Genomic DNA, 13405 nt, shown 5'->3' on the forward strand with positions numbered 1-13405 from the left:
ATTTAAATTAGACACAGTATGATTTTGTTATTGGAGTAGTATTCAAATGCCATAATCATGATCAGAGTCCCATTGTAACAAAGCGGTGCATCGATTTGAGAATATTCTCTGTATTGAGTACAGTCTTGTCATCTAATTAAATAAACTTTTGCAGTAAGTTGACTCACACATTGATTTGGAACGTTGGCAGTTGTTTTCCTGCAGCAGAGTACCTTCCAAATGTATAACTTCTCCCTGCTTTATGGGGCTCTTGTTGGAATTTGGCCCTCTTATTTCCTCCTGATTTTTAATTTCTGACTTTGTACGGGACCATCAAGCTACTGCAAAAAGAACTGTGGATCATAATTGCAATTTATTTCACAATAATTGAGTGTAAAATTCAGTGCTAAAGTGTACTAAAGCACAACTTCCTTTTAAATCAGATATTCTGCGGTTCTCTCATAAACTTACAATATGGTCAGGATTCCATCTTTATGTAACTTTGTAATTTTATGTAATGAAAACCTGAAATAGGAGTTCTTTTTGTTTGACTGTGTGAAGTGCCTCAAGAGTTGAAATTGCAAAGAAATCAATTGTGCTCTTCAGACCTCTCAATAATTGTCTTTATATTCATTCTTTAAGGTCCTAACTAAGTTGAAACGCAATATTTCATTCCTGACATTTAATCCATGAAAATGTTCTTGGAGATGTATTATTCCCTTAAAATAATTTATGCGTACCCTGCAACGAACACACACTGCTGGAGGTATATCAGAATCATTTTTGCTCTGCTACAGGACATAAATAGGAAACGTACATGCCTCATTTGAAATTGGTTTAGATAATTGTCATATGACAAACGTTGTTGTAGTCTTGGGGCTCCTGTTGTTGACATATTTGTGAAAAAAAATGCAGAGAGCTAACATTGCATCTTTGGCTATTCTGATTTGTGCAGCATTTTGTTTAGTTGGTACTAAAAAAAAAAAAAAGTGGTACTTCTGAGCTCAGACTGTCCAGATATATTGAGCTACAGTAGATTTGTCCATCTGTACTGCCAGTATTTCCATTTGCACCCAAGGATATTGGCCCTCGGGCAAGGCGTTCTGGGGGAGGCTACGGTATGAACTCACCTACGGCAACTACTCTGCGTCTGCAGCCTGGAACCACGCTCTTACCTGGCGATGGGTTGTCTTACGAGCAAGGCAGTGTCAATTTAGTGAATTTAGGGTGACTTGCGTATGTGCTAGCATTTATTACTGAGTGACTGATGTTGTGGCCTGCTTCATTGTGCTCGACTGGGTGTCCTGGGCATTGCCAGTCTTACCAAAATGAGTGAGTGTATGTAGCAGAGAGTCGTCTTTATAGGAGTGAGTTAGTGAACTTTCTGCATCCAGAACTCTGTTAAAAACCACAATAAGTCATTACTTTGGACTTGTATGCTTCCTGTACACCTCTGCCCATACTTACTCATGTTAATCATTATTTTTCCTACTAGGTAAGAAAGAAAAGTGGGGCAAGAATTACTTGTATTGTGGTAGTGCCTCTTCTTATATTTCTGAACTAGCTAACAGTCTTAAAGATGTATAGCGAAGGAATATCTATTCTACTGAACTCTGTGGATGTTCATCTTTGGACACCATAAACAGACTTGATTATTCACGTGTACTGTGCATTTGTTATGTGGATGTGGGTATTGTAGATGCTTTTAAACAGGGTATCTGAAAAATCACTTGAATGCTATTTGAAAAGCCTGATCTGCTGCTCAGTATGGAAAAACGTGGCGCACTTTCTACCTTAATGACTCTGGGTGTACAGGTTGGTCCTAATTATGTCTCTGTTTCCATTTTATTTTCCATGCAACTTGCACAATGCGGGTTTCCATCGTGTACCAGACAGGTATTCCCAGGCAGAACACTTCATAGCAAATTGTGTAAGTGAGCAGGAGTCCTAGAGGAGTCCAGCAACTTTGGAGCAGCATGCAAACCTCACAACTTCTGCCCTCCTCTTGTATATTCGTAGCTCTGGTTTCTGCTCTTTTTCTGGAGTGTAGCCAGTTCCTACAGTGCTGCTGGCCTTTTTTTAGCATTCCCAATTTCTGTGGGATCCCGCATTTCACACCGTGCTTAGCTCTCAGTTCTGCCTTTTACCTCTTAGCTTTGCTCCATTCTGTGATTTTCTGTGCTTTGAGAATCTTTCCTTTCAATGTTAACGCCCTCTTCACAGCATCTGGCTTGGTAACCTTGTACTCCTCTCATTCTCCTAGTATTTTTGTGCTTGCTTTCTCATGTACTTCTGCTGTGATTTGAGGATGAGATTGCTTTTGTGGTTTCTTTCCCCGTCTCCCCAGTGGGACGTTAAAATCCCTTTCCATTCTGAAAATCTGGTAACATGACGAACTACTTTGCTACAGTCCCAGTTATGCAGAAGTTGGACTAGGAGCCTCTGAGCAGGCTTTGTGTTACTTATGTGGATTACAAAGGATGCATTACAAAATATCATTTGCACATGACATGCACATCCAGAAAATTGAGAGGCCACAGCATGCAGGACTTTGAGGGGAAAAAAAATTGTCTGAGTGGAGATCTCAAGTAGTGCTCAATATAATGTGGGATTAGATCTTAAGCAAACACTCTTACGAAGAGTACTTGTGCGGCATTACAAGTAACAAAGGAATTACCCAAAAGATGACACCTTTTGAAATGATTGCTGTAATTTGGCTAGTACTGGTAAACTTGCTGATTTCTGTCTATATTTTGTCCATTAATATTCACTGCAGAGCAAAGCAAATAGTGATTTTTTGAAAGATGATTTTGTTGATAGATGTAGACTGTATAAAAATGAAGGATTTTTGTGTAGTTGTGTAACAAATATACTTCTCTTTGATTCAGCACTACAATTTTAAGAACAAATGAGGAGCCATGAAGTGATTTACTTTTTTTAACTTTTTTTTTTAATGGCACTTCCTTTTATTGTTACCAGCAAAGATAATTGCATGTTTGGTTATAGTTCTGTAACACTTTTTTAATTAAAACTTCTAGTTCCTTTGACTTTTCTTTCATCAAAAGATCTGCTACTCTTAAAAGGAAAGTATAAAGAGCAGCAGTGTTCTGCAGAATCATGTTTGTTCTGAGATAGGTGTTTTCTTCCACACAGCTATCAATACACAAATACTGAAATGCCTTTAAATCCTTGAATCTGCCTGTGAGATTGATACTTACATTACTCATGCTCACTTTCTTTTGTAGATCAATATTTCATGGTCTATTTACTAATACAAAACGACTGTTTCCATTTTTGGCTAAAATGTGTATTTATTTTTCCTCCCCCCCAGTTTCTAACAAATTGCTGCTTTTGATTTCTCAGGCTTGATGGGCCACTGGCATTGGCAGGTGGTGGAATGACACAATGCAATATGATATGCCAAAGTCGTTGGGCATCACTTGTCATCTTGTAGACAAGTGAGGCAGAGGAAATAAGAGAATACATGGGTCTCTCAAACATGCAGGCAAAAACCCTGACATTTTCCATAGGATAGAAATCTTTTCCTGTAACTGCTTCCTTCCATCTTGTCCCCATAGTGGTTCAGTTTCATGTGCTATTTTATCTACACCATATTTGAGGTGTTGTAAGCGAGCATGTGAAACATTTTACCTTTAATAAATAGCTCCATGTGTAATTTCACTTCTCTTAAGATCCTTGCTTGCTTTCTGTAGTGCAAATAATAAGCCATTAAAGGTAGTAAATATATAAATAATGATATTTAGTGTTATGACCTATGCTAAATGCAAAGTATGTAAGCATATATCTTGCTTAAAGAACTGCTTGGTTCACTGTGATTTCATAGTGATTGCTTGTTTTTTGACCACACCGGATTATTCACTTTGTTTCAGGCAGAGGCATACCTTGATAATTCATCAAGTTGTTCAAAAGCACAAATGCTCATGCATGGATTTAAGGGGGAGCTATCTATGAACATGTTTCTCAATTTTTGATCCCCCTAGGACAGCATGGTGACAAACATTGTTTTTCCTAAAGTTTGAGATCTACAAAAGCTTTTTTAAATCCATCACAAGACATCAGTGCAAATAGAATGAGGTAGTTGGCAGAGCAGCCTGTGTTATTTCTTTACCTACCTCTGAAGATATGCAGCACGCTCTCCCCCTGTATGTGTGCAGCAAGCATGAGTGAAGAGGCAAATGCAAGCTTAGAAAATCCTGTGAAGTAATAGCATAGCTAATTTAGCTCACTTGGAAAGCTCACCGCAGGTCCAAAGCAGCTCTTTCTCATCCTGTGAGCTGCCCAGCTGCATAGCTCCTCTTCTGGATGCTCCTGAGATCTGCAGCAGAGGATCCATCCCCAGCTGTGCAGGAGGTTGTTACCCTCTCCCAGGTTAAGGAAAACATGTTGATGTTGAGAAAAAGGAGTGGCCCAGTTCAGAAGGGGAGTTTCCTTAAAATTATTTGTGTAGTGCACAGATAAACTTCCCAAGGACGGTTTTGACTGTGAGCTTTACAAAGGTTGCTCCAGAAGGTGATGTATAACTCTTTCTCCTGACTGCCTCGCTTTTTGATTAAGCACACTAAGTTTGGTGCTTGAGGTTGATCAGGATCAATGTCTTCCAGATTGCCTCTGCTTTGCTACAACTGCAGGCTGGCTCCTTTGTTTTGGAACTTCCTTTATTTGTTATAGGAGCTTAGTATTTTAAAGATCTGTCTGTAGGTATGTCTACTTCTACAGTTAATTTATAACAAATTTTGGAACAAACTTAATTTGGAAGAAAAAAAAAATGGTGCTTTCCATTATTTTTCCTATAAGGCATTGTCTTGTGTTTTATCATAGTGAAAAATCATCAGCTATTATCCTTTTGATAAATTAATTTTGCTGTTCTTCCCAGTTTTCTCCAAGCTTGACAGGTCTTCATAGATCTGTAGGATTTGCAAGTATTTCAACCCTATTTTAATTATAGTAATACTTAAACAAAAGCCTAATATTCGTTCCAGGTTTGCTGCTTATTAGATGCTATCTCATCATAGACTGAGGCAAGAATATTGCATTTTGGGTCACAGCAGGTATGGATTGCATTTTTTCTTGTGATCCTGTGATTGTTTTATGCTTTGGAATGGTGCTAATTCAGAGAGCGTGGCAAATGCAGTGCCCACTGCCACTCCAGCTACTTAGTAATCACCAAGGCATCCTCACCTAATCACATATTTTTCTTTTTAAAAATAATCTTTCCCAGAAAGAGCAGGTGTTAATTCCGTGTATTGGGGACAGCATTCATGCAGCAATACACCTACGTGTAAGAGAAACCATTTTAACGGGATTTTTTTGTTGTTTGTGTTTTAAAGTGAAGCTTGGTTACAAACAGTTTCTACAACACCCACGATGGGTGTGTTGGGTCTTTGTGACTGAGTAACTCTGTATGCTGCTTGCATATTGGCAACGTTGGAGTTCCTTTAAAGCTCATTTAATATCAGACTATAAATCTTTGCTGGCTTCACTTAACCCCCGGTTCAGTTTCCAATATAGCTTTAGCAGTACTGTTAGGGAAGAAGGAATTAGGACATGACAGTTTCTAACTGGCTTTGTTTCCTTGGCTCTCTTTTGCATGCGCTGGAGGGCAGAGCATCCCATGCCATCAGCTGCCACCTTCTCTCCTCTAGTGGCAGGTGAGTGTGCACACCGCTGTGCCCTCTTCAAAGAGGGTGGGAAGCGATTCCTTCTCCCCCAGCAGCCCCTCAGCACTGCCAGTTGGGAATTTAAAGACAGGAACCATAACTGCAGAAAATACTGCATCCTCCTCTGTGGATATTAATTTTAGATGTACTTTGGTCACAACAAAGTTTTCTCTGGTTCCCATGCTGGCCTTTTTAGGCAGCTAAGGAAAAAATCTCTCTATCTACCCACAATTATCCCTTTATGATGAGGATATGTAAGAGACAACCTTTCCATATGTGCATAGTATGCTGCTGAAAATTACTGCTAAAAATACTCTCAAAAAATTATAAGCAAATGGAGAACTTCTAAGGTATTGTTGAAGTAAACTGTGAGTTAAGAATTAGAAAACCCTATGGCCCAGTAAGAAATGGATTTTGTGGTCTCTTTGTACTGTTAAAATCTCTTTTGGAAACGAACTCCCACTGCCTGAAATACCATAACATTTTACAAGTTTGCAGAAGATGAAAATGTTACCAGATGTTCAGTTCAAGGAGCAAGTTAACTACTGTTGTCAGATGGAACAGCTTTTGCTGTTTGGTAGCTTCTCCTTGCCTTCTCTCCCCCTCTTCCCCCGCCCCGTCGGTTCACTTAGCCACGGCTGCTACCAAACTGCCCGTCCCTTTTGCAAATAAAATAGTATTTCACTCATATAGGTGAAGGGAGAAGTCTATATATATTGTACAGTGCATATAATTAAGTTGGTGGTTGGTTGGATGACCAAAGTCTTTTACCGAAATGGATTATCAAACTAAACTGCTGTAGTTGAATTTTACTGTTAAAAGCGTATTCAATAAGCAGAAGATAAGTCATTAATAACTGACTTCGGCAGAGTGAAAATCTGTTAAGGACACATGAAAAGGATTGCTAATATCAGGCCGTCTCACCTTAGTGCTGCTACAACGCTCCTATTTTTACCGTGACGCTTTTTTTCATAATGATTCAACTGTATAAAAGGTTTATGGTTTTGAAGCACATCAGAGGTCATTTCCTCCTGTGACTCACTAATCAGCTCTGGTACTTTCATATATACAGCAGGAACTTTCAGACAAAGGTAAGATTAGTAGCTAACCAGACAAAGAGAAAATGGAGGAAAATAATAGTAGTGGTGAGTACATGCATCAAGTAAGTGTGGCCCAATATTTTTATGGCCTTTTTGATAGATTGCTTTGGATGCTTCTGGGCAACATTGAATGCAGCATTTTTTTATCTCTGTCCCAGAAGGATTATTCCAATGGTTCACCTTAGATTCGGCACAGACTATTACTTTGATACTGTAATAGCTTTGGAAATGCTCTCCTTTGATGTCAAGAGCTGTATGGAACTGTTCTTTTGATTAAGAAACACACACTTGAAAAACCTAATAATAGAAAAAAAAGAAAAGAAAAAAAAGATCATCAGTTGTGCTTTATGAAACTGGATCTATGGGAGAGATGCAGAACGCGTGTGCATCTGTATCCCCTGTCTTGATCTGTTATCTTTCTGTTGGAAACGCTCACAGTATGTCTCTCTCTGTCTTGAATAGCCCAGGAGCCTGTTTCTTTTTTTCCCCCTCTTCGTTCTAGGACTCTCCCCTTTCTTCTGCCATTGAAAGCTTGCAGACCAAACAGCCTGGCTGGCAGTCAGATTATTGTACCCCCCCCCTTTCCTCATCCTTGATTGATTGTCAAAGATTTATTGCATACAAGTTCAGTTTAAAATCTAGCTGGGTCCATACTGGGCAAATTTCTTTTTACTAGCAAGGAGCATAACTGAACTAGTGGCCAACAATTTAACTTCATTCCCTCAGTTGCAATCAGTGCCATTTCAGGGAAATAAATTGCATACAGTCATGCAAAGATGCTCAGCTGATGTTGGCTGTGTCTGCAGACAGAGCTCAGGGTAATGTCTGACACAGTTCAGGGCTTACAGGAAGAAGCCCCCCACGTTGCTGTGGTACATCTATATGATGTCCTATCAATAGAGCAGTGGCTTTTAGGTCAAAGTCACGTTACACAAGAGTTTAGGAGGTACTAAGTTAATTTACCAGTTGAATGGGTGTTGAGATTTGCTCTGAAAACATAGATTAAAGCTCTCTTATGCTTAATAATAATATATTTACTGGGAGTAAATGCTTTTTAATTTAACTTACTGTGTAATGCTTTTGCCCCAGATTTACTCCTGCAATGCACTGCTCTATTTTTGCAAGTTAATCTCTTAATTACTTTAAGATAAACTTTTAAGAAAACTTACTGATCTGCATTGGTGGGAAAGGGGAGAGAATGTTTCACCCTTAAGCAAGGAAAATCCTTTTTTTATCCTGTGCTCTACAAGTAGGCTTTTGTTTGTGAGTTTGTTTTACATTAGATCCAGGGTTACTGCCTGAAAAGCGTTGAAAAATAACTGGGCAGAGATCTCAATTTTAGATGTAGAAACATACTGTGCATTGAAGATTGCAATTTTGGTCATTTTAACTAAGAAAAAGCTGTTTGGAAATAGATATCGGCTCAAGCAGATGAAGCGGTTCTCAGCAAAGCAAAATTGTGATTGCAAAAGCGCCAGTGGACATAGAGCAATATACAGACCTGATACACAGATTAGGAAAAAAACAGGATTTGGGGTTTGGCTGAGTGCTGCCAGAGCTGTGCCAGCCTGCAGCAGAGTTATAAGAATAGAGAGGACTAGTGAAATAATTATATTTTGTTTTCTGTTTCAAACTTTACATGCCTGTCAGAGAGTTTCAGCCATTCAGGCTAAAACTGTGGCTTTGCAGGCTGTTGGGTCCCTGCTGCTTCACATGGAAAGCTTTGGGTGAGAGGAGGAAAGTTGGAACATCGTTTCACATCTTCACAAGAGAAGATGTGATTATTTGACTGCCTCTTCATCCTTTTTCACGGGGCAAATCTCTCAGACAGCCTTCACCACTCCCGTCGAGTCCTTTGTATCGAGCACAGGTACATTTCCAGACTTTGCAGTGGATGTGCATCATTCACCCCAGTTTGGGAACTGTGGAGTAGGCTGACTTCAGGCTCTCCCTGGTGGATAAGTGTCAGGGATAATCAGAGGACTCAATGAAGACGCTACATTCTCAAACACCCAAACTTGCCCTAAGCAGTGTCTGGGGCTTCACTCGACACCAGGCAGCAAAACAGATTTATGTGTCTTGAGAGTCTGTTATCAGGGAATATATTTTGCGATGCTTTCTTTGCAGCATTTGGAGAAGTTTTTGATGAGGCCTGGCTTGATGATTATTTTTGCAAAAACTTGCCCTCTCTGAAGAGAACAACTTGAAATTATAAAGTATATAGTTTTTCTTCCTGGTATGTAGTTCATACTGGGTTTTTAACTTGGTTTCAACTTGGAGGGTAGTTTTTGAGAATAGTATAATACAACATACCAGAGATTACTTGAAGGGGGTTTCTTTGTTGGTACTTACTTTTGCAAACATTGCTAAAAGCATGCTAAAAGAGCATTCTTTAAATCTTCAGATGGAAATTACTTTTGCTCATAGTTGAGAAGAGGAAACAAAGTGAGAATGGAAAAAAAATAGTAGGGAATAAATATCAAGAATTAGATATTAAATGAGTATTAAATATCAAGAATTTAGATATTAATCCTGGTCCAAGAGAGATGTAACAAAAAATGGATGAATGAAGTGAAGGAGACCAGGAAAAGTGTAAGGCTTTTGAAAGATCAAATTAGTTTGAAGACAATTACAGACCATGATGAATAATTTAGTAGCCAGTGTTGATATATATGATAGATGATATCAAAAAGCTCACCAAGAGAAGAATCAGACACAAGGCTAGATAATGAGGTAGGAAAATATATTTGCTTAGGACGCATTTAGCCAATGGCTTGAAGACTATGAAAAAAATTGGAGATAGCAACTGGTTGGCTACTTTATCCCTTTGGATTTTATCCACACAACATGTCAGGGACTTAGGATTTGCAGGTCTAAGAGATCACTTGTAGCCCCACGGTACTGGCCTGTTTGTTTAGCCTTAAGTAAAGATACTACTTTTTGAGAAGTCGTCATCCTGTGAAGAGTAGAGGCATAGCAAGACCGTGTATTTACATATGCTGTCAGGTGGGGATGGAAGCAGGTTGAGCTGGATCGGCTCTGTATTGGCTGCTCAGAAGTGGAGAAACATCACTGTGAAATGCTGCTATCTCCAGGTTTGTTGCAGTTTGATGTGCAATACAACATGTGACACTTCGCTATTTGTGATGTGTCTCCCTGCTGCCCCTGCTCCTAAACCTGGATGGGAACTTCCAGCATTTAAGAAATGGCTGATATTAAGAATTTGATGGAAGGGTTGTCAGCAGCTTTTATTTCAGATATAAATGTAGGCTCCCTCCTTCCTCCTTTGGCTGGTCCAGAGGCTTATCTGTCAAAACCTACTGTCACATCAACATTAATTAATATGCCAATTTGGAGGTATGTGTTTAAATGGTCTTTTTAATTGCTAAATGTTTTCTTCCTGCCAAAAGTGTACGAACTGACAAGCATCAGCCCTAAGCTTCTAGGGAGGCAGAGATGACTGAAGCAGAACTAGATCTGTGTCTGATGGGAAGAGAATTAACCGGGAAAAGGACCCTGCCAGGAGCTGAGTGTTTTGGCAGGAACAAAGGAGTTATCCTGATTCACGTGCCAAACTTAGCAAATGAAGTCTGATATTTTTATGACGTCTTGGCTGCGTAGCCTTCCTGGAAAACAAAGTACGATGCCCTGTCAAGCACATCACTAGTGAGTAACACCCTCAATTCCCCACCTCTGCTTATTGCAAGGTACTAGCTGTGGTGTCTTACCTAACTTTATTTTCTATTTTTTCTGTGCATTCAGGATAACTCTTTTGTTCCATTTTCAGCCCACACGCTGACACAGCTCTCTCCCTCTCTCTCTTTCCCCTTGCACTGTTGTTTAAGCATGCTGTAAACTTATTCATTCCCTAAAGGCAAGAGCAGCTATCTGAGCAACACTTTGTCAGCATAATACATTTACAGAATGCATATTTATGAACCTTTGAGCCTTTATTGTTCCAGAGGGCAAATAAAAAACATGAAAAGTAGCAATATAGTGTTTCAAAGGTCCCTCAAGGAAAACAAAAGTAGTTGGAAATAAATTTAGGAAAAAAAAGTTCTTCTCCAGAAGAGAACCTTGAATTAGCAGATACAAAATATGGGCTAGTTAAGACTGTTTTTTGTTTCCACCTATCCCAGACCCTCCTAATCCAAGTTTGAAGAAATTTGAAGCTTGAGAAATGGTTTTAAGATTTACAGAATAGAATAAATGGCATAGATTAGACATATATAATAGCAAACCAGAGATTTTTAAAGCAGCATGTTTTATGCAATCATAGTAAAGTAAATACAGTTTTTACATAGCAATCATCATCTTCCTTGGAAGCTACAAGATCAGTGTGGTACGTGCCACAAAATTGCTAGAGATAAGAGGTAGCTGGAGGAAGCTGAAAAATCAATAGAATGTCCCGACTGCTGTTATTTTAATCGACTCTAGGTTCTTCCTAACTTTACAGTGTGTACCCCGACTTTTTAGATGAATGGGTTGCTACTCGTTACTGGCAATAATAAAATAAAGCTAGTTAACCAGTGTTTGTGTTCTTAGACATGTTCATTAGCTCAATTACATTTAAAAGGTTATTATACCAATGTTCCTAGATTATGCAGCCTAAAAACTGAAATATGTAGTATTGTCTCCCTGCATGAACAGTCTCATATTTTAAAATGAGAGATGTGAGTGTGGCTCCCTGTAGCTTTCATTCAAAGGAAAAACTGGAGTGTGTGCCCAACAATGGAGCTCAGTGAAATTCAGCTTAACCAAAATTTGAAGTACTAAAAAAAAGAGAAATAGCTCCAGAAAGCAGGAGAAAATAGATTGAAGTTCCAAATGGTCAAAAAATAAAACAAATGTAGATTTTTAGCTCTTCTACATTTGCAGAGCTATAGGGATTTGTACATTTTCCTTCTGGGATAAGAGTTTGTAATTGTGCTTTCTGTTGTAAAGACTTGAAAGACACATACAATGGGAAACTCAACTGGACTTGATCTCTATTACTCTGGCTCAAATTAGGGGAGGAGACCCATAGACCTCCCTGTGGAACAATGTAGAACCCTACTGACAGCAGAAACTAGCCCTGGGGTGAGCTTAGCTGGAAATTGTGTCGCCTCTGCCATAAGGTACTGGATGATTTGTGTGGAAGGATGGGAAGTCACAGTTTCACTAGTGGATACTTTCTTCCAAAAAGGACAGTGGGTGTGTGGCCGTATCAGCTGGCCCTGGTGCTCATAGGCATGCTCTAAAAGCCGGGGTGGCTCAAATAAGTGAGAGGTGTACTACTATGTTTGTATGACATGCTTTTTCTGTGAGCATTAACTCTGACCTAGGGGGTTTCTGTTGAGAGATTTTGTTTCAAAGGTATTGGCTCCATTATAATGGCATATCAGAAAAAAGGTGAGATGATAGATCCTGTATGAAAATTCAGCATTGCAGAGGAGGCGACTCTAACTTTTATGTTATGTTATTATTTATTTTCAGTAGTCAAAATGCAGCTGAATTCACAAATCATTCTAGTGCCTCCAAAGCTGGATTTTTAGTCATTATTCACACATCACAGATTTTCTTCCCCCGTTTCCTCAAGAATCACTCTCTGTTCTGCTTTGTGTTTCAATTCTGGACATTGAGACCCCCAGCACAAGTTTGCCTCTGAGTATCACTTTCCAGTGAATTGTGGTAATCATTTGTTAAACATGAGAACAGCTTGAAATGTTGCGATCACTTGGGATTAACTGCACAGGTGTATACCCTTACCTACCCCAGTGCAGTGACTTTAAAAAGTAAAAAAAAAAATAAATAAAAAAAATACTGTAGCTATGTTTCATTGATTTCTCACATCTTAGGTGTCACTGACAATGTTACTTTGCAGCAAGACATCTGAAATATCAAATGGTTATTTAAAAAACACAAGAAACCAAAATTAACTTCTTGCCAGTTCTAGAAACACGTTTGCCTCTATTGTAGTGCTTATGACATGGGGAGGATTCACACTGCCAGGTTTCTCCTCACCCTGTACCACTGCTTAGAAGGTGATGTCTTTTAGGGCTATGTAACCTCAATTATAAATGTGCCCTAAGAAAATGCTTGGTATCCGAAGTGCCACTTCTCTTTTTGTCTTTTAACCAGCTCAGAAAAGCATGGTGTGATGTTGATGCCTCAGCCCATGCCTGACCCCTCAGCTCCTACATCCGTCCCTGCAAAGCAGTCCTTGTGCTATGCGGGCAGCGCTAGTGCCCAGGGCTTTTGCAGGCCTGCCCTTTAAATATTTTAGTGGAAATAATTACGTGTATATAATTTGTTGTAGACTACAAAAATAAATTTTAGGAAATCAGGATGGATTGTGAGCCAAGGGAAGCAGAAGGATGTGCAGTGGGAGGAAGGGGTATCAGGGATACCGTGATAGTTCTCATGTTATCTGTACAGAGCATCCCGATGTAGAGACTACGATTAAGACCCTCTGCAGCCCTGTGGTATTTGTTGGGCACCCTTCCCATGGGGTGGGGGCCTGGATGTCATGTCCGAAATGGGCTAAACAGCACCTGCTGTCCCCAAACTCCACATGGGAAAGCTTCATCAGAGAAGGCAGTAATGAAGAACAGAGGGAAAACTCAGTAGACGTCTACCAAAACAAGATATTACCAACCATCAAACATA

Source organism: Numenius arquata, chromosome 8 (genome assembly GCF_964106895.1).
Source record: "Numenius arquata chromosome 8, bNumArq3.hap1.1, whole genome shotgun sequence".
NCBI classification, from domain to species: domain Eukaryota; kingdom Metazoa; phylum Chordata; class Aves; order Charadriiformes; family Scolopacidae; genus Numenius; species Numenius arquata.